The sequence below is a fragment of the Protopterus annectens genome, chromosome 6.part0, assembly GCF_019279795.1.
Source record: "Protopterus annectens isolate FY-2018-M chromosome 6.part0, PAN1.0, whole genome shotgun sequence".
Lineage (NCBI taxonomy): Eukaryota > Metazoa > Chordata > Ceratodontiformes > Protopteridae > Protopterus > Protopterus annectens.
In genome coordinates, this window is record NC_056737.1 from 994,459,225 (window position 1) to 994,481,469 (window position 22,245).

The 22,245-nt window shown below is 42.2% G+C and overlaps 1 pseudogene; it reads left to right on the forward strand.

Moving 5' to 3' along the window:
• The window catches only part of LOC122803928, a 122,032-nt pseudogene extending 100,975 nt beyond the window's left edge, over nt 1-21,057 (forward strand).
• Nucleotides 21,058-22,245: the final 1,188 nt, after the last annotated feature.

A 22,245-nucleotide genomic window follows, 5' to 3' on the forward strand; every position in this document is an offset into this window, starting at 1 on the left:
CCCTCAGATTCTGGAAAATATGGCTGGACAATGTCCTACAGTTTCCTCTGCCAGTCTGGTTGATATGGGCATCCTGGCACAGAGTAGCAACTGCCTCATGTACATGGACAACCATCTACAAACACCACCAAGGAACACAATTTGGGAGAGATGCAATGACTTTAGGAACCTACGGTCCATGTTCTCTCCCTCTCAAGCCCACAGAGCTGGCACCAAACAGGTTGTTAACATGACCAGTACATCTCACACACCACCCACACCTACACAACACACATACCCACCTATACAGAGTTCCTTAACATACACGTTTGCAAACAAAGGAGACCTGCGAGGCAAATACACACATGAACTCCACAGCCCTCCACAGCACATATCACACATAGCCACACACCTGTGTCCCACAGATATGAAGGCATCACCATAAATCAAACATATTTGTCATAGGAGACTCCACTGTGAGACACCAGGCTGTATATGAGGAAGATCACATTTTCTTGTCTGTCAGGTGTCAGAATCTGCCATATCACATATGCACTGCTGTTTCTCATCAACAGGTACTGTTATGAGTCTATCACAGTCCATGTTGGTGTGTCAGACCTGAGAAGTACCTCCCTGGATTATACGCAGTGAGACATGATTGAACACACTGATTATGTGTCTCAGGCAGGTATGTCCCTAGCCTTATGGAGGATTCCGCTGTCACCCAGAATGATGCTGCAATACAATCAGGAAATGATTGACCTTAACAAATGGCTTGGTTTCTGGTGCCATTCCAGAGGGATACAGTACCTGTGAGCCTGGTATGATATGACCAACAGACCACGATGCCTTGCCAGAGATGGCCTCCATCTGTCTCAACTGTTTTGCCCTTCAAGCATCTGGAAATGGTTCTTCCCACCCCCATAGTTCCTTTAATAGGAAAAGTGGTGAGGTAGCACTACCAACATACAACTGTCAGCACATCAAAAAGTGAAGGCCATGCTGCTAAACGCTAGCAGTCTAAACATGAATCTGTGCTTATTGCAAGAATTCTTAACCCTGGCAAATGCTGACATCTGTGCAGTCATTGACACATGGTTCAAAGCTGCAGAGAGCACCCAGCCTTATATGGTCAACCATCCTATCATACAGTCAGACCCCAAGGTGTGGGAGGTAAAGCCATGGGACATGGGGTTTCACTAAATATGAAAGACAATCACACCTCCAGACTGTACAAACAGTAAGATTCACAGGGGATACTACAGGAGCAGGTAACCATTTCCAAGACACCTGTTTAAATCATAGCTAGTTACCAACCTCCACATGTGACCAGGTAGCCCATTCTGCCTATATGGAGCTCGTCAACTATATCAAGATTTGATTCTATACCCTGATCTGGGATAACTTTACCCAAACATATTTTGGAAGATGCACTCATACCAGCACACAAATGCCCAGAGATCCATCAACAGTGGAAATGCAAACATCTTGGAGCAGCTTGGTGTTACCCCCACATGAGGTGAAGGTCTGCTGGAGTTGATATTAAACAAAATGTAGTATAGTCCCAACCTGCAGGAGCTCCCCTTAGTCTGCTATCTGTGCTCACTTTTGCTCAGGGCATCCACAAGCCTAGGGATCGTGCCCCCCCCCCCCCCCCCTTCGGTTCTGAAGCAAAATTTCAGCAAAAGCTCAAATCAGCCCTGGGAAATCTCAACTTTTATACACACGCCTTCTTTTACAATTAATCATTAGGTGAATGTCATTGAATTATTTTTAACAATTTCCTCTTACTTTGTGACTATCATTGTGAGGTGAGCACAGCTGCATTGAGCTCCATTCAGCTTCCACCTCGGAGAGCTTTAATCAAGTTGGCCACTATATAGCAACATACTCTATACCAATTATATAAGATTCTTATTCCTTCTGTATGCAAACAGGTGAGCTCCAGAGTCTAAAATTAAAACTATTTCAAACCAAAACTTTAGTTCAGTCCCAATTCCCTTAGCTCTACTCATCTTTAAAGAGCTTGCTAGCAACATTTGTTTTCTGTAGGCGTAAAAAAAATAGTGTATTGTCTTACTTACATTTCCTAGCTCCTGATTCTTTTTGGACTCCCTCCTGCTGAGGCTTGCTCTACAACCAGTTCTAACCACCCAATCTCACACTGATACTTGCTACCCCCCTCCCCTGAGCCATTCTCATAGGAGGCTATATCAATACCCCTGCCGCTGGGAGCCATCTTTAAACTGTAGCATAGTCCCAACCTGCAGGAGCTTCCCCTAGTCTGCTGTCTGTTCTCACTGTAAGTCTTTTTATATGCATATGCCTTTTTAGCAATGTCCATTTGCTGTCATAATTTACAGGGATTTTTATGCTGTTCTGTATTAGTGCTATATTTATTATTGCTATTTAGAAGGTATAGTCTGACAAAACTGTGATGCTTTTTCTCCTGCTGATTGTATGTGTAGAGCTTGGTGATGACTCCATTGTGTATATGCGTACTTACATATCTACACTTACCTAGGAAGCTGGAGTGGCTTCATAGACATTTCCTTTATTGATTTCATAGTTTCTGCATGCCGTATTAGTAAGCAGAAACATACAGTTGCTGTTTATTTTATACACAAAGAGCAGAAACACAGCATGTGTTACAAATTCTAGCTAATATCTTACCTAACTACAGTTGTAATTGATATCAGTTAGCAGAAACATACCTGCTATCAGTAAGGGGAAACATACAGTTTGTTTATTTGGTATCTGGTATTTGAAAAGCAGAAACTGTTTGTTACCTAACTTCAGTTTCAATTGTTATTAGAAGAAACATACCTGCTATTAGTAAGGAGACGTGTGCATTTTGTTTATTTGGTATCTGAAAAGAAGAAACATTGTTTGTTGCAAACTCTAACCTGCATCTCACCTAACTACAGTTCTAACTGGTTTTATAAGCAGAAACTTACTTGGCATTTTTAAGCAGAAACATAGTTTGTTTATTTGGTATTTGAAAAGCAGCAGAAACACAGCATTCTAACCAGTACCTTGCCTAACTATGGTGCTACTTTAACCTGTTAGACTTAGTACATTGTTACATTTGTCAAGTATGATCTGCCAAGACACTGTTTCCTATCCTTTGTGATTCTTTACTCTTCCCTGGACATTTATCTAGGTACCTACTTACTGTACCATTTCTTGTCCCCACTCTCTGTGTTCTGATAATCCTTCCATCACTCTCTGACTAATATCCTCTATTCTCTCCCAGTTTGTCTCCATTTCTCCTAAAACTGTACTATTCCCTTTCTGCTCACACTCTATTTTTTTCTCATTGCAGTTTGCTTGGGCCATTCACAAGCCTCGGGATCGTACTTCAGTTCTGAAGAAAAATTTCATCAAAAGCTCAGTCAGCCCTGGGAAATCTCAACTTTCATACACAAGCTTTCTTTTACAATTAATCATTAGGTGAATGCCATTGAATTTTCTCTTACTTTGTGACTATCATTGTGAGGTGAGCACAGCTGCATTGAGCTCCATTCAGCTTCCAACTTGGAGAGCTTTAATCGTCAGCCAATATGTAGCAACATACTCTACTAATTATATAAGATCCTTATTCCCTCTGTATACAAAGTATTCTAAAACAGAACTCTATTTCAGTCCCAACTCCCTTAGCTCTACTCATCCTTAAAGTGCTTGCTAATAAACAAACAGCTACTGATTTGTTTTCTGAGCTTTCTTGTGCCTCAGGTGTAGCCCCGCTATGCTCAGGCTGACTTTGCTCCCCTTCCACCCACTACCCCATATTATTTCCTTTATACCTAACCATTGTTAACACCTACTTTGCACCCTACTTCCCCTTCTTGTTTGCCACACAAACCAGAACTAATCCCTCCCCTCTCCCACACTACAGTAGCAAACTATTTTCCTTCCAATACCCACATTACTCCTACCCCCCTACTCAAACATCACCTAAGCAACACACTTGCACATACCTACCAGCAAAATATACCTACTACTAACTCCACAATCACCAGTTTCAGTACTCAATACTCTTACCCATCATGCCTTTCTCTGCTACCCTTTTTCTTGTACTACCCCTGTTACTCTTCCTTCACGCTCTCACCTCACTTAATATCCGGGTATCTCCTATTCTCAAAGTTCCCACAATACCTCATACCAGGGACACCTCAGCTCCTTATGATTCATTTGCTATTTTTGCTTCTATCTTTTCGACTGAAACTCCTCTCCCTAAAATCAACCCCCCCCCACCTACACCACATTCCCTAAAAATAAAACAAAATAATTTATATTTAACTTATACAAACATAACTGTCAATACTACCCTAATGTTCTTCTACTTGCAGGAGATATTTATCCCTGTCCAGGCCCCACTCAACACAACTCCAACTATAACTATAGTCCCACTAACCTATACGCCTCTGCCCCCAAACAAACAAATCTCCTTTTACTCAATAAACACTAGAACTATATTAAACAAGGTTAGTGAGCATTATGCTTGGACCTCAAACCACACCCCTGATGTCATCACCCTAACAGAAACTTGGCTAAAACCCCAACCCCATGACAAAGACTTTCTCCCTCCTAGCTGTAGTGCACTGCGCCTTGACCTCCAAAAGAAAAAGGGTGGTGGAGTTGCCATTGTTTACTCTAATCACCTTACTCTGACAACTCCTAATAAAACTATCCTGTCCTTTTCCCCTGCTGAAATACTAACAGCTAACCTTGCACTTAACACCCATACCACCATCACAATAGTAGCAATCTACATTCCCCCGGGGGATAATTACCCCTGCTGGAAAACCTACTCTCATAATTATGTCAACATATTCTTAATGAAACCATTATTCTTGGTGATGTCAATATTAATTGGTTAACTCTTGGTACCCCAAAATCTTCCTTACACATTAACTTGTATGGCTTTACTCAACTTATAACTGATGCCACCCATGCCAACAAATACACACAGCACCCTTATTGACTGGATTCTAGTCTCTCATCCCTCTAAATATCACAATCCTGAAACCCTTCCCAACACACTCCCTGATAACCAGCTTATCCTTAACTCAAAATAAATACTAAGCTACTGCTTTTTCGTCCTAAAAACTACAACCACATTAAATCCACTTTCACAGTCCTGTCCCTCAACACACTAAGTAATCAGTCCGTAATAAAAGTACTTAGATATCGCTATCCCAAACAAAACCAAGACCCAATCATCCAAAGGCAGGCGTCCAGTCTGGTGGACCCTCTCATTGCACAGGACAACAAAGACAATCATAAGGCTTTTTTCAGTTATGTTAGAAACCTGGGATGCAACTCCCAGACTTGTTCTGAGTTGATTCTGAATGACAAAAAATACACTGAACCCACAGACAACGCCAATATCCTGGCAGGTTCAGTGCAAACTCCCCCCCTCCCCCCCAAAAGAGCAAGTATCTATCCCAGCAGAGGGCTGCCTCCCAAACATCTCAGATGCTCAGGTGAAGGCTGCCCTCTCCAAAGCAAAAAACACTGCTTCCATGGGACCAGATGGCGTCCTAGGTTGCGTCCTACACGAACTACAAGAGGAACTAATCCCTCAAATAAAACAGCTATACAATCTCAGCCTCACTACAGGATACGTGCCCACAGAATGGCGTACAGCAACAGTGGTCCCACTCCACAAAGGTGGAGCCTCTACGGACCCTGGAAACTATCGCCCCATAAGCCTGACTAGCTTAGTCTGCAAGGCTATGGAGAAGACCATCATGGAGCTCATAAAGAAAGACATTGGGGACCTACAGACACTAGATCCTACCCAGTTCGGCTTTGTCAAGGGCAGATCCTGCCTTTTGAACCTGGTTGACTTCTTTGAAACAGTCACCAAAGCCATAGATGAAGGGAAGGTAGTCCACACAGCCTATCTGGACCTTGCAAAGGCATTTGACACAATACCCCACTCGGGCATCATAGATAAGCTATCCAGCTTAAATATAAACCCCTATGTCACAAGATGGGTCGCAAACTGGCTCAAAGACAGAACCCACAGAGTGAGAGTTGCTGGAGCCATGTCAGACTCGAAACTGGTCACAAGTGGCGTCCCACAGGGTTCTGTCCTGGGACCACTCTTGTTCGGTATATACTTTTCCAAGGTACAGGCAAACGTGGGAGGACTATGGCTCACCAAGTTCGCAGACGACTGCAAACTGGGCGTCATAATCAACTCTCCAGCTGACATAAACATCCTTCAAAAAGGTCTCACAGAGACAGATAACTGGTGCCAGTGCCATGGTTTAAAGCTAAATGCCAAAAAATGTATAGTCATACCCTTTGGCAAAAACAATGTGCCCACAAATTACCACATAGGTGAAAACCCATTAAGTACAGAAAAAGTTATTAGGGACCTGGGTACCCAAGTTGATAGCAATCTCTCCTTTGAAAACCACATTGCCAAAGTGGTTAGAAAGACCTTCTACATAGCCCATCTCATCACGAAGGGTTTCACATCTAGATCAAGAGAGGTAATCGTGCCCCTTCTTTATTCATCCCTCATCAGGCCCATCGTAGAATACAATGCCCCTTTTGGGATGTACCTTACCTGACACCTGCAGCAATTAGAAAGACCCCAAAAGTATCTCACCAAGAGGATCAAGGGTCTCAAACAGATGCCATATGCTGCTCGGTTAAAAAATCTCCAGCTCTACTCAGTTGCATACCGCCTACTTCGAGGCGATCTATGCCTGACATACAAAGCTATGTCAAATCCAGAATTAATGGACATGCTCCACCTCAGTAAATCTAAATCCCTTAGAGCCACAAGCTCGAGGGACTTGAACCTCAGCACAGAAATAAATAGAACTTGCTGGAGGGACAGGTTCATAACCCAGAGGCTCCCTTTGCTCTGGAATAGAATTCCAGTTCATGTGAGGCAGAGCACCTCACTGAATCTCTTCAAGAAGAATCTCGATAAGTGGATGGGGGATCGTAGGTTTGTCCCAGGGATTATTCCCGTGTCACTATTAGACAGAGGCATAGTAAACTAAACCTTAAAAAGGGCACAGTATACTCAAATCAAGGGGTGGCGTAAGCCATACAGAATCGGGCTAGGCTTATAATTGCCCCAGGGCAGATAGCCTAGTATGAACCTATGAACCTAAGATATATCCCTCACTTTAATAAACAGCATAGATTTATCACATGCTGCAAGCTTACTAACTTTCACCCAGACACCTTTAAATCTCTTCTCTGTAAAGTTAACTGGTATTTCCTTACCCATCTTCCCTTGACAATGCTGTCCTGTCTTTCAACTCCACCTTTCTCGGTATTCTTGACTCACTTGCACCACTTTGCACAGTATGTATTAAATCTAATTATATTGCCATGGCTATCAAATTCCACCTGCATCTTAATGAAAAATAGAGACAGAGCATGGAAAACATGGACCAAAACAAAGCTCCCTGTAGACTTGCTAAAATACAGAGAAATTAGAAATCAGACCGAAACGTTTATTAATAAAGATAAACTAGACATCTACTATAATCCACCCTCAGCTTTGAAATCTAACCTCCCCCCCACCAAAATTTTGAAACTCATTAAACCACATACTACACCCTGGTGGTCCCTGCTCCCCCAATCCTTGTCCTGATAAGACTCCCAAAGATGCTGCCTCCACCTTCAACACATATTTCATTGAGTCTGTATCCAAACTATTTAACTCCAGTGCCAACTCATCTACCTTTAATAATATTTCAAACCACTCTCTATCAAATCCCAGCATACTCTCATCAAATTCTTTTTCCCTCAAACCTGTACTCACTAGCTCCATCAAATCCCTACTCTGTAAACTCAAACCTTGCTCAGCTTCTACCAACAACATTCCTTCCCTTTTCCTTCAGTTAGCCGCTGATTCTCTTGCTCTCCCTGTATCTATCTTAATCAACCACTCCATTTCAGAGTCCAAAGTCCCTTCCATATGGAAATAATTCTTCACTCTACCACAACATAAAGGAGGTAACTCCTCAGATATCACTAATTTTAGACCAATTGCCATCCTCTCTCTAAAGTTACAGAAAAATGCATACATAAACAAGTTATGCACTACCTACTCTCTGATAATCTACTCACACCTACTCAGCATGGCTTTAGATCAAAGCATAGTACTACTACTGCCCTACTATCATTCCTTAATACCATATCCCTTGCCAGAGATAACAACAAACTTGTCTCCTGCTTATTCTTAGATCTCTCTAAAGCTTTCTACACCGTCTTTCACCCTCTCCTTCTGCACAAAATAACCAACCTTAACTTCTCCCCTGCTACTGTTGCATGGTTTTCCAGCTGCCTCAATGACAGATTTCAAGCAGTGAAGTGGCAATCTGTACTCCCCCCTCTTCTCCCACATAAAATGGGTGCCCCTCAGGGTTCCATCCTTGATTCACTACTTTTCAACATCTTCACTAATCTTTATTCTTCCTGTCCTCAGTCATCACTGGTTCAATATGCTGATGACTCTACTGTCATCAATATTGCTGACTCTCCCTCCGAACTCATCTCTACAACACAGACTTCCTTTAACTCTGTAGAAAACTGGCTCTCTGATAACCAGCATATCCTTAACCCAAAATAAATACTAAGCTACTGCTTTTTCGTCCTAAAAACTACAACCACATTAAATCCACTTTCACAGTCCTGTCCCTCAATAACACACACACTGAGGTGGAAACTAGAATTAAACTCCTTGGTGTCGTCATTGACGACCAACGTAAATTAGATCTACACATTAACAACTGTAACAAGAAAACTTATCAAAAACTAGGGCTCCTCTACAGCAACAAAAAGTTTCTCACCAGTGAAGCTCAAGTCACTCTCCCTGATGCCTATCTCCTACCCAGTCTATTATATGGCTCTCAAATTTTTACTTTCCTCAGCTCCACACTCCTTGCAAACTTGAATCTACCAAAAACAAGATAGCCAAATTTGCAGCCCATCAAACTTACAAGTCATATCACTGTCTCTCAAACACCTTAACTGGTTTGTAACTATCTCACCAGCTTCTTCTTCCTCAACTCCAGATCATCCACTCTATCCTTTATCAGCCTTCTTACTGTCCAACTCTATCATCTGTCATCTCCCACTATTCACCTGCTAGATCCCTCCGGAGCTCTAATGTAGATCTGCTTCAAATCCACAAACCTAAAACTAAGACGGGATGTATTCTCTATAGCTATAATCCTTCCAAGGCCTGGAACAAACTTTCACTAGAGATCAGGTCACTCAAGCAACTTAGCCAATTCAAGCAAGCCGCTAAAGAATATCTTTTAAGCCAATGGACCTGCTTCTGTGCCCCCCCCCCTTAAACAGCTTATCAGTCCTAACTGCACACCTCTATGTGCTCCCAACTTATGTAACTTTCTCTAACTTTCTAGACCTTGTCTCATATTAACTTTTCTAGCCTAAGCACATTACATACATTGTTATCTGCATAATGTAAGATTTAACATCTGGTGACAAAACTATTGTTAGTCCTTCTGAAAGATGTAGAATTCTAAATCTGACACATAATGATTAGTTTACTATAGTAAATCCTTGTTTTTCATGTGTATGTTTCTTTTGAATATTTTCTGTTAACAAGTTGTTGATTGTTTACTTATTTTTGTAAATGATAATCTACAGAACATTTGGAGCTTTTCTCCCCTGGGCTCTGCTGAAAAAGAGCTACTTAGCTCAGTGGGACAAACTTGGTCAACAAATGTAAAATAAATAAAATGGGTAACCAGTGCTGCATTCCTACAGTATCATCCTCCATGGTCAGACAAACCATAAAGCAGTCACATTTGCAGTCACCATCTCCCACAATCCCATCTAGCTAGGGTTAGACATAGAAACAACTTCAAAGTTGAATACAGTCTCCTGAGGGGTGGTATAAACAGCTTTACAGCCCCCAGCCCCTCTGTAGGAATTGGCTCCAATATCCACAAATACACAAAAGCACTATACATGCATTTGTATAGATGTATGGAGTCCGGTATACCTGACAGGACTATACCATCTTTTGCAAGGCTACATAAACCTGTCTGGTGGAGATCTGCAGTAGACAATGTCTATAGCAGGGATGACACACTGCTGTCCGAGACAAAGAAGGAGCAGGTGCCCAATTTGAAGCAATGTCTCTTTAGCCTGAACAAGCAAATAAGAGCACTACTGAAATCCTGCAAAGCAAATCCTGAGCCCACATTGGCGACATCCACTACAAACAATCGTATCTCCTTCTTCACATATGTCTGCAACATCAAAGGAAGCACTCAGATCTGCTCAGTAGTGGGTGTCCAGGACACCAGGTATATAAGTACTGTAGGTATAGTGTACTTGATGTCTGACAGAGTCATTGTAAGCTTCACCCCCTGCCCCTCCATCAGTACATCATGACATCCCCCAGTACCTGCCTCCTTCCCCTTATATGTAGGGAACAGATCATCGCTGTCATCTCAAAGTCATGGTGTACAGCAGCCATGGGAGCTGAGCACATCACAGGATGCATCCTACATGACCCCAAGCAGGACTTTGCAGCACAATAAATCACTGTATTCAACCAAAGCCTGAATACTGCCTTTGTTCCAGCCAAGTGGAAAACACCCACTGTCACCCCTTTACACTAAGGTGGGGAATCCACCAATCCAGCACATTATTGACCCATCAGTCTAACTAGACTGATCTGCAAGGCTGTGGAACAGTATATAATGAACCTCAATAACAAGGACATTGGCAACCTCCACACACTCGATCACCCACAGTTAGGCTTTGTCAAGGAGGGATCATGTCTGTTACATTTGGTTGACCTCTTTGGCACAGTCACCAAAGCCATGGATGAGGGGGAGACAGTGCACACTGCCTACCTTGACCTGGCCAAATACTTTGACAGTATTCCCCACTTGGCCATAATAGATATACACTCCCAACTAGGCATCAGTCCATATGTTACCAGATGGGTAGCACACTGACAGCACCCACCTAGTCCACACAGGAGAAGCCATCTCAAGTGGTAGACACATCACTTGAGATGTAACCCAGTGTTCTGTGTTTGGGCCTCTGTTTGCAGAAGACTGCATGCTGGGTGCTGTCAGCAGATTTCCTAGTGATGTGGACATCTGCCAAGAGGGTCTCACACAGGCACATGACTGGTGCCAGAAACATGGCCGTAGGCTACATACCACTAAATGCAGCATCATCCTCTTTGGGGAGATTGTCATCCTTGCATATTATAACAGTACTAAGCACACAACCAGTCATGAGGAATTTGTGCACATAGGTTGTTGGCAACATGACATTTGACCACCATGTTGCTTCCGTTGTAAGGAAAGCCTTCTACATGGCCCACCTCATATGTAAGTGTATGTCATCCAGGGACATCGGGGGTCATAACATCCCTGTATTCCCCCCCATAAGGCCCATTATTGAGTATAATGCCCCTTTCGTTGGGTACCTTGCAAAGCACATGCAGCAGCTGGGATGATCACAGAGGTTTCTCACCAGGGAATACCAGGGCCTTAAACATCTACCATTCACAGATAGACTATAATCCCATCCATCTACCCAGTTTCATACAGACTCCTCAGAGGTGCCCTCTGCCTGGCATATAAGGTGATCATTGACTCCACTTTGATGGGGCTGCTGCACAAATGCAAGTCAAGTTCCACTCTATTAACCCTTACACATGCCCTCAGCCTCATCTGTAACATCAACAGGACTTGTTGGCAGGTCAGATGTGTGTGCCACACACTTATCCAGCTGTGGAATGGACATCCTGTCAACATCAGGCAGCATACCTATTTACACCTTTTCAAGAAAAACCTAAATAACTGGATGGTTAACAGGACATACACCCTTGGGATACCACCTGTGTCCCTGTTGGACTGGAGAATTAGGTGCTGACTTGCATACACATGGGCTAAACTCTGGGCTAGGCTTATGAAGGCCTCAGGGCCAATAGCCTAGTAACCTCGTATGATCCTAGGTATACCAGTTATGGCCCTGTGTGCTGTGATGGGCTATGTTATGTGTCCACACACATCACTGCCATCTACTGTGGTGTGTCCTTATGGGCAATGTTCTGGTATCATGTCATACAGCCACCATCTGACAAATAGGTGCGTGGTACTACAAGTGTATGGGGACAGTGCAGCAACATCTGTGTGAAACAATTACAGACAGCACTGCAAACTTGCTGTAGGTTATTCTCTTTGTAGGTGTCTGACATCTGCGTACACAGATGTCTGCAGAATGTATATATGTGCCTGATCTATGTGGACCCTCTGCCAGACAAATGTGGATGTCTGGAAAACAGTTGTACAATATGTAATGGTTGTTCCCAGACTGTGGAGAATCTGGCTGTCACATGCCAGACCCCTCTAGAAACAGTTATGGTACATTAATATCTGGTACAGTATTCATTCCCTTGCATTATATGCTTAATATGTACACTCTGCTGCTGAGGCGGATACAGTGTCCACTCACTGCTACTGGGTATAACCTGCTGCCCTGCTGTAGGCAGTCAACAGGTATGCTAGCCATAGCTCTCAGGCAATGAGATACAGGTATGGAGTACACAGTGACCTAGCCATAGTACATCAGGAACAGTCAGAGACACCTGTACAATGTTTAAACTATGCCTATGTGACATTCACAGACTGAGAGGAGCAGTCTGGCAGTACATCATGTGATATGCCAGCTGTATCCACCAGTACTTACTGTCACTATTATCTAATACACAATCCAGTAGCATTCGTATGTGAGCTGACCATTGCTGGGAGACTCAGAGGCCAGAGCTGTGATCTATGTTGCACCAGACAGAGCCAAAAGAGAAGCTTGTAGGTGCTGGACAGCTGACTAACACCAACATGTTATTCCCAGATATGTACTACAGACCTAGTGTTGTAATCCCTATTTTCCATAACTTCATCCTTCCATCTGATTCCCATTAAATGCGGAATTCTGTTACATGCCTGGTATATTGCTGTACCCCTTTATGTGCAGAAATCTTGTGGTATAATGCTAGGATAGTGCAGTTTGTCTTCATAAAGAAAGTCACAGACCTGTTTACCATAGGCAGCAGGTTGCCTTTTGTAGGTAATGGTCATGAACAGGTGATTGCCTGTGCACCAGTCTGTGACTCACACTTGCTAATTGCATCCAGAACAGCTGGGTTGCATTTTCATTAGCCAATGGCATGGCAATACAATGGTATATTTAAGGCCTTTATGTAAGCCTTGACCCTTTTCCTGGCCTGTGAGAAGGACATCATCGAGGTGTGAGGAATACAGCATCACAGTGGGTGGGTTGGAATACTGTCCACCGTTTGGATTTATGTGGTATGTCTACAGTTTTGCATGCTATGTTTGGCCATTGTGAACAGACTTTCTGATTATGTGGCAGTTTACTGTTTAAAAATCTGGGTTGAGGTCAGTAAGGGGGAAGACAGATTTGAGTGTCATACATCATTTGCATCAGGTCATGCATGCTGCTGCAGTAGCTGCTAGTCTATCAGCTGTCTATGTTTGTGGGGAAGACTGTGTCACATGTCCCTGTGACTTGACCATCCCCCCACCCCTTATTGTATGGGTGTTGCGTGGATTCCCTGTTCTAGGTAGTTGTGAGGTATGATAGGTCTGTAGTAGGTAGCTGAACATACTGCTGCATATGTTGCAGGCTGCAGCTGCTGCATTCTGCCCATGAGTCATACTGGGGATTGCAAACACATTGGGGACAGCAAGCTGTATATGTCAGTGAGAGAGCAGTGTCAGATCTGTTGTCATAGCATAGCCAGGGTGAGGGTATCCATAACAGTCCCAGTGAGGCATGTGCCTCTTGTATATATGTTATGTAATAGTGCCATCCAGAGAGTGGTAGGTGACATTTAAGACACCTATACATACTTGTGAAGTGTGTCCCAACCTACAGGCCTTTGATGTGTTGATATGGGTGGCAGTGACTGCAGTGGCAACAACCAGTTCTGCTGGACATTGGAGGGCTCAGTTATTTATTTGTTGTATTGACAAGCATGTACTTGACATGCAACAGTCTGGAATGGAAGCTAGGTCTGTGGGTGTCAAAATGTAAAGCATCCTAGAAATGTAATAGATAGAGCTACTGAGCCAATATTATAGCATGTGTATTTGCAAGACCTATGTGCATGCATACAGTGTGTTACACAGGATTCGCATGAACATGTGTGCTCAGATGGGTATGACGTGTGACACTGAACTGTCTGTCATGATTTTGTAACCTCAATCTGCACTGACTTGCCATTACTTCAGCACACAGAATAGGTTTCTTGACAACCATGCCAAAAGTAGGTGACACAACTGTAGACATTCTGCAATAGTCTGTGCAGTTCTCAGCTCTACCTGATATCGTATGCCTCACGTACATCCATCAACATGTATTTGGCTGTGTACTGGTTTGCTGTTGGCGTGACAGTCCCAAGTACGCTGTCATTTATCCCATTATGTGTGTCACTGGCAATCAGGATATTTTGATAGAAACAGCTATTATTCTTCAGAGCTGAGTAGCCTAGTAGACTAATGCCCTATGCTATATTTGCTAGGGTCCCAGGTTCAAACCTTGGCATATGTGATCATGTTTTGCTGATGTGCATCACTGGCAATTGAACTATGTCTATGGAAACAGCTGTATTCATCTGAGCTAAGTGGCTTAGTGGGCTAATATATTACGCTATAGTTGGCAGGGCCCCAGGTTCAAACCTTAGCAGGTGTGATTTATCTTTGCTGATGTGCATCACTGGCAGTCAGGATATGTTTATGGAAACAGCTGATATTCTTAAGAGCTGAGTGGCCTAGTGGGCTAATGCACTCTCCTGTATTTGACAGGGTCCCAGGTTTAAGACTTGGCAAGGGTGATTGTTTTCCTGATGTGCATAAGAGTGTCAGAAACAGATAAGGTGATTAAAGCAGTTTTAAGTTGGTTTAAGCGGGTTTGTGATGTGTTGTGCCACTTAGCAATACCTAAACCTGCCCTAATTCCAAAAAAAAGATAAGAAAAAAGGGTTGATAGGAAAGTGGTGAAATGAGGAACAGCAGGAGGAGGAAAAACAATGTGAAAGGCTGGTAGGGATGTGCAGGATGGGTGTAGGAAAGGACCATAGCTCTCCATTTCTTGTACAGTAACAGCTGTGCAGGTTGTGGACAATTTGGACCCTCACATCTCAGAGAGAGGGGTGTGGATGAGCTAAATTTCTTGATTAATTGCTGTAATAATTGATTGTGGGCAGTGTAGGTGGGAGCAAAATGGAAACCTATGTATGGAACAATATTTTTTTTTCTGGGACAGATGCCCCCTTTTTTTAAGGTGAGTGGAATGTTACGGAAGGGTTATAGGTACATTTAGGGAAGTAAGTTGGGTAGGAGGGCCTGCATTTGCAAACAGTCAAGACAGATAAGATAGCAGACAGGGGTGGTGCATGACATATGAGACACCTTGGACGGAGAGGTTGTTTTGAAATCAGAGACCAATGTGCCCCCAGAAGGCAGTAGTGGGACTGAGCTCCCCTCCTATGGGCAGTCACCACTGCACCAAAGGTGGCTGTGCTGGGGGCTGGACGCCAAGGCCAGCCTGCTACTCCAGGTTGGCCAGTCTGCCCTCAGTCTGGTGCAGCCAGTCATAGAACACTTGGTGGATGATCCTGTGCATCATCCCTGGTAGCTGTGGCTGGGTGACAGCTCCTTCTCTGTGACTGGTCCCGGGGAGGATGAGCCCCATCCCCTGAGGCAGTTTCACCCATAGGTGATGCAGCACCAGACATGCTGGGAACTGGTGCCACAGCCAGTTGAGGTGTGGGGTAGGTGGTTCTGCAGGAACTGGCCTATCCAGTCGTACTATGTTGTTGAGGTTTTTCAAAGTATATAGGTTAGTCATGCACAGAGCTTATATCACCATGCAAAGTTGTTGCAATTAACCCAGTAAGATAACATTGCATAGCATATGGAACACAACAATAAATGGGATAACAGTCAGTTTTGTAACAGCATGCCAGTAACAGTTACTGCCAAAGGCCAACAACATAGGTAATTCAACAAGGTATGTTAGTATGCAACCATTGTAATATATAACAATAATAAAACACAAGGCCCAACATAAGGTTTGGAGAACAACACATGTTAAAAGGGAAACCCATACCTGATGTATAACATTAATAAATTGTGATGCAGATAAGGGGTGGGGAGAGAGAGATGAAGACATTCCATTTAATCTTCTATACTCTACAGGTCTGCTCTTACTTTATGTATACAAGTGCCCTATCACTTCTGTAGCATGTACATACCTCTCAAGCTATCCGCATGGAACAGTATGGCCAAGCTGTAACACCTACAGGTACACACGTATAAGGGACTGTTACATGTCAGGGTTACATATATGACTACTAAGGTGTAGTGTGGACTGATGTAGTGTGACTGGGCTACTGACATAAATCCACTTCAACTGGATGTTAAATCTGTGTTCAAGGGTTTTGCCACCAGTGATCACTTTCCATGACAGAGCAACACTTGAGAGATGTGTATCGTGCAAAGTACAGAGAATTTACACTTACCATGCCCATCCATGGCAGGCATGGGATTAGACAGGTCTATATCATGGTATCAAAAATGATTTCATTGAACGGTACTGTACTTTGAACTGCATTTAATTGAGGTGTCTCTAGTGAGATCGCGGTACAGTGAAGATTGGAAAATTTGCCCTTTACTCACTGTAGTGTGATCTCGGAGTTGGTATATATAATTAGCAGGGGGTGTGGGGTCTGCACCCTCACACAAGAGCGACTTTGATAAAAGGCATTTTCGATGTAAATGCTGTTCGATTATGGGTCTTTTCAATTTCATGATATCGACCCAGGTTAGACTATCAGCAGACATTCACAGATGTACCAGGCATACAGCCGTATCAAGAATACAGTTTTATTAACTGGTAATAGTGGTGTCCTGGTTGACATTTTATTTACTGAAGTATTATCACCTTGCTGAGCAATGCTGTTTACACACTGGTACATCTGGACACACTAATTAGTATCGCATTCAAACAACTACTACAGACAATTACTTACCTGTACTTTCTGTGGGGAGAACCTCTGTTAACAATACATAACTATAAATATTCAGGTACTTGTCTGTTTCTATAAATATATAGTAGCACTTGTCTGTGGATTCAAACCCTGGTCTGTGTGTAGCAAAATGTACAAAATAAATAGCATTTATCAAACTGAGCTACTGAGCCACTGTTGTGTGTTGCTTGACTATGTGGCTAGAGCTCACCTGGTAACAAACTGTAACCTGCTAATAGAAGTAGAAGTAGAATGTTATACAAGACTGCAGTGACACTTGAACACACATGCATAGAATTCATGCATGACAGAGATAGTAGGTGAATGGTGCATCAATACATGGAATGCAGGTGTAGACAATGAACCCCTAGTGGGTGGGGGTCCACTTTTAAATTTCGAAATACCAAAATCTCGAGTTTTGAGATGCCCAACTCAAAACATTAAAATTTTGGTATCTCAAAAGTTAAAAGTGAACAACAAAAAAAAGACAGCTAAAATAATGTTTTTGCAAGGGGCAGGCCTCCTTGCACTCCCACACCCCCTACTTAAATATACCAACTCCGAGATCGTGCTACAGTGAAATGGTAATGCTCCTGTTCCACTTACCATTCTCTTCCCTGTAGTGCGATTCGGAGTTGGTATATTAAAGTAGGGGGTGTGGGGGGTGCAGGAGAGCTTGGCCCTCTGCAAAAACATTATTTTACTTGTTCTTTTTTTGCGTACACTTTTAACTTTCGAGATACAAAATCTCGATGTTTTGAGTTCGGTATCTCAAAACCCGAGATTTTGGTATTTCAAAATTTAAAAGTGGACCTGTGGGTGGAAATGTGTGAAGTGTAGAGACCATATCAGAGTACTGAGTTGGCTACCTGACCTATATACAGTTATAGATGGTATATTTGCAGTCTACAGCTATTACCGTTTTATACTTTCCTGCAGCAGCATACCACATGGCTGGAATGCAATGGTTAACACATGACAATCCTGAGATACATACTCAGGTTCAGATCGTAACGCAGAACAAATATCAGAATGCATTATATATTGTTGTACAACCCCATATCTACAGTTTAGTAGAACACTCTTTATTAGCTAACCTTCAGTCACTTAGTGGCATTATTCCCATTTTTTCATTCATATCTCTTGTAATACTGGAGTGCATGACCAATAGCCCAAATACACAGATATTGAAGGTCACATCTTTATTACTGGTGACATCATGCAGTGATTGTTACACATCTAACAGTCTATATTGCAGGACAGTTCATATCATGCAGGTGTTGCAAGGCAGCTGAAATTACACGATTAATGCAGTATATATTTTATTTTCTTTACGTAATGAATGCAGTTGACCTTTATTTCCTTAACATTACTAATGCAATAGCAACTTTTATTTCATTAACATTATTAATTCATTAGAAACTTTATTTTCTTGACATTATCCGGTTTCATGATTTCGTCTGTATTGAACTGTACCTGGAATTTTATACTCAAAACATAATATACCGACTGGCAGTTACTACTGTACTCTTCTATATGACTATATATTGCAAAATACATCTGTACTTGCCACACTCATGGAGCAACCCCTGGGCAGGAACCCTGCATGGGCCTCCAGGTTGCGAGCTCTCTCCTGTGCAGCTGTGGGGAGAGAAACACACCACTATGTGTACCTGTCTATCACACATGCAGATTAGGTATTGGTAATACAACAGTAACGATACTTACAAACTTGTGGAGCATTCCCATCTCTAGCATCATGGACCCAGGTGTCTAGAAGTCCCCTCTTTCTATTCTTCAGGTTGTCGTAGTGATGACACACCTAAAACCTGTGCAGGGGATATCAGTTGCAATGCTCAGATCCCATGCCAGCTGGTCCCAGGTCTTCAACTTGTACTCTGAATGCTGATACTGGCCCTGCAGCAGCCAGATGTCATGATCTTTTACAAAGAGCTCAACCATGACCCTGTGATGGCAAAAGGTGGGAAAATAGCCTTATTTAAGTGCAGCAGCCATTGGGCAATTTTTAAAAATGCTCAGCTTCACTTAGCACTGCAGAAACCAGCTAAGCTCAGCTGAGCAGTACTTAAACAGGCAATGCTTAGCAGTGTGCAAACCAGCTTAGCAGAGATAAGGACTGCTTAAACTGGGTTTGCTTAGCAGTGCCCAAACCAGTTAGGTGGAGCTGCATGTTGCTAAGTACTGCTAAAATGGGTCCTGTTTAACCACTGCTTGGCTTGACTTAGTGCTTAGCAGAGGTTAGCTAAGAGCAAACCAGGATTAAAAAAATAATAAAATAAATTAACATTATCTGTTAATTCCTACTAGTTTATTATGTGCATGTATTTTAATTCTATATTTCCTAAGTTTAAGTATTTTGATTTCTTTATCTTGCAGTGTGAACTTTATAGTTTAAACTTTAAATGTTAAAGTTTGAGGAGTGCAATCCCTATATTTGGGAGGCAACACTGTGGGATTTGAAGCAGCAAAAGCCATTGCCAAAGCTTTGGAAAAGAAAAACAGAATGTAAGAATTGTTACTGGAGTGACATGTTCACTGGAAGACTGAGGTCTGAAACCCCTGTTGCACTGATGTCTCTTGAACAGGCTGTAATCACTTCTGGAGTACAGCTAACCAAACTGGATCTAAGTGATAATGCATTTGATCCAGATAGTGTGTGAAGTTTTGAAGCTTTACTTGGGAGTCCAGCTTGTTTTACCTTGAAAAACTTGAAACTTAACAACTGTGGAATGGGAGTTGGTGGTGGAAAGATCCTAACAGATGCTCTTATTGATTGCCGTGCCAAATCTAAAACCCAGGAGAACCAATGGCATTGAAAGTGTTTGTCGCTGGACAAAATCTCTGGGAAAATCAAGGAGCCACAGCTCTGGCAGGGGCATTTAAGTTAATAGGCTCGTTGGAAGAGGTTCATATGCCCAAAATGGAAATGGACATAATGGCATTACAATGTTGGCTTCTGCTTTTAGTGAAAATCCACTTCTTGGGATTATTAATTTGAACAATAACACTTTCACTGAGAAAGGTGCAGTGCATTTGCCATGGCTGAACCATTGAAGGTAATCTGTAATACTGAAGTGTTAAATTTTGGAGATTCCCTTGTGAGATCAAAAGGAGCAACTGCCATAGCACAGGTTCTGAATACTGGACTACACAAACTGAAATAACTTAATTTATCTTTCAGTGAGGTTAAACATAATGCAGCTGTGGCTGTAGCTGAGGTTGTGGAAGGAAAGAGAGAATTAGAGAAACTAGATGTCAATGGTAACTGTCTTGGAGATGGTGGTTGTGAACAGGTGTGAGAAGCTTTGGAGAATTTCAATATGGAGTGACTCTAGGATCTATGAGTGAAGATGAGTAAGAAGTGGAGGATGAAACTGAAGAGGATGAGGAAATGAAGAAAAGGAAGAAGATGAGTGTGAAGCAGAAGATGATGTGGAATCCTCAGAAAAGCTGACTGAATCAAAAGTCATTGAACCTGCTGCTAGAAAAACAATATTCCCAAATTCTAAAGAGGATGCATCATCCTTCTTGGATTTTCCATCTCCTGATAAGCTATTGAAACTGGGGCCTAAGAGTGGCATTTTAGTAACACAACAAACAGATTTATGCAATGAGGAAAAAGTTGTGCAGGTATTTTTAAAGACAGCATCTGGTTACATGGATGATAACAGCAGTTGAGGACACAGTAGATACTTTACTGGACAAAGCCTTTAGTTCTTCAAAATTCAATACACACATGTTTCTTACTACCCTTTTAGTTCATATGGGGTTGCTGAAGAAATTAAACCTGCACCCCAGTCTTAATGGACTATTGATGGCACTTACTCATGCAGTTCAGCAGAAGGATTTCCCAAATTCATTGCTGCCAATACTGTTAGTGTTTGTAACAAAGGCAATTAAAGCACTGGATTCCCGCTTGTTAGTGAGACATAACACTACTGCAGACTCACTATAGTTATTAAACCTTTCAGCAGATGAAAGACTCAACATGACAAAAGCTCTTAATCCACACATCAGGAAAATAAATGCTTCAGGAATGAGCCGCCTATAAAGAGTTTTGTTTCTGTTGTGGATATCTGCTGCTTCTATAAAGGATTATTTTTTTTTCTATCAGCAAACATAGTTTGTCAGCTGTTTAGTGAGACTCTGACAGCTGGCTTCTTTATCCAAGGTTCATAGTCTTGTTACCTGATCCCATATTCTTTCAAATCTGTTGAGTAATTTTCTGGAAAAAAGTTATCTGGGATTCATGAATTGAGAATGCTTTAAATGGGTGGTTGTTTACATTTGAGGTGAATGGACTAGCCCAGTTAACAAATGTCAATATATACATCATTAAAAAAAATTGCTATCAGATGTAGAAGCTGAATGGCCTGTCTGTATATTTGAACAGTGCACCTACTGCACGTAGGGCCATGACTCTAACCATTCAGCTATGTGGATATGTTGACAGCTGCTATACATTTCTATAAAGCTCTCCGCTATGTTTAAGCACTGCTGAACACCTTGTTGTGCCACACAAACCTGCTCAGCTGCTTAAACATGACCTTTTACATTAAAATTAAAAGTATCCAGTTTCTATTATTAGATGTCTGGCATGTGTCCATTGCTAAGCACCATGCAAACATGCACACACTCACAAAAAAAGGAAATAAAATATTCAACTTATATTTCAATGCCATCTGGCACTTTGACAGTGCAGTGGGTGTGTTACTCATCTCCGGACACTGTAACACACCCCCTATACTGATTCAGTAACTGTTACACATCCATCCCTCAGTAAAGTGCCTTCATTAATATGCAAGGTGCCCTGCCAAAGGGGAGCCACAGACAGGGCCATGGTACCTTTCATGTAGGCCTTACACTATTCCTACAATGGAGTTTATTAAATTCTGGCCTTTGTTTAATGGCAGTTTGATGAAGATGATCCAGAGTAGTGCTTAAGTCCCAAAGGGCGTGTTTTCGTTTCTGCAAATTATATGATAAGTTTCGAATTGAAGAACCATTTCATTAATAATAATGACCTTACATCATGAGTTAGTTTAGTTTCATCGAATGTAATTGATATTTTGAAGAACCAAAGCACAAAGGTCATAAAATAGCAGGATCATCTTTCTTAGTGGAAGATAGAGAACAATAAGATTTTTAAA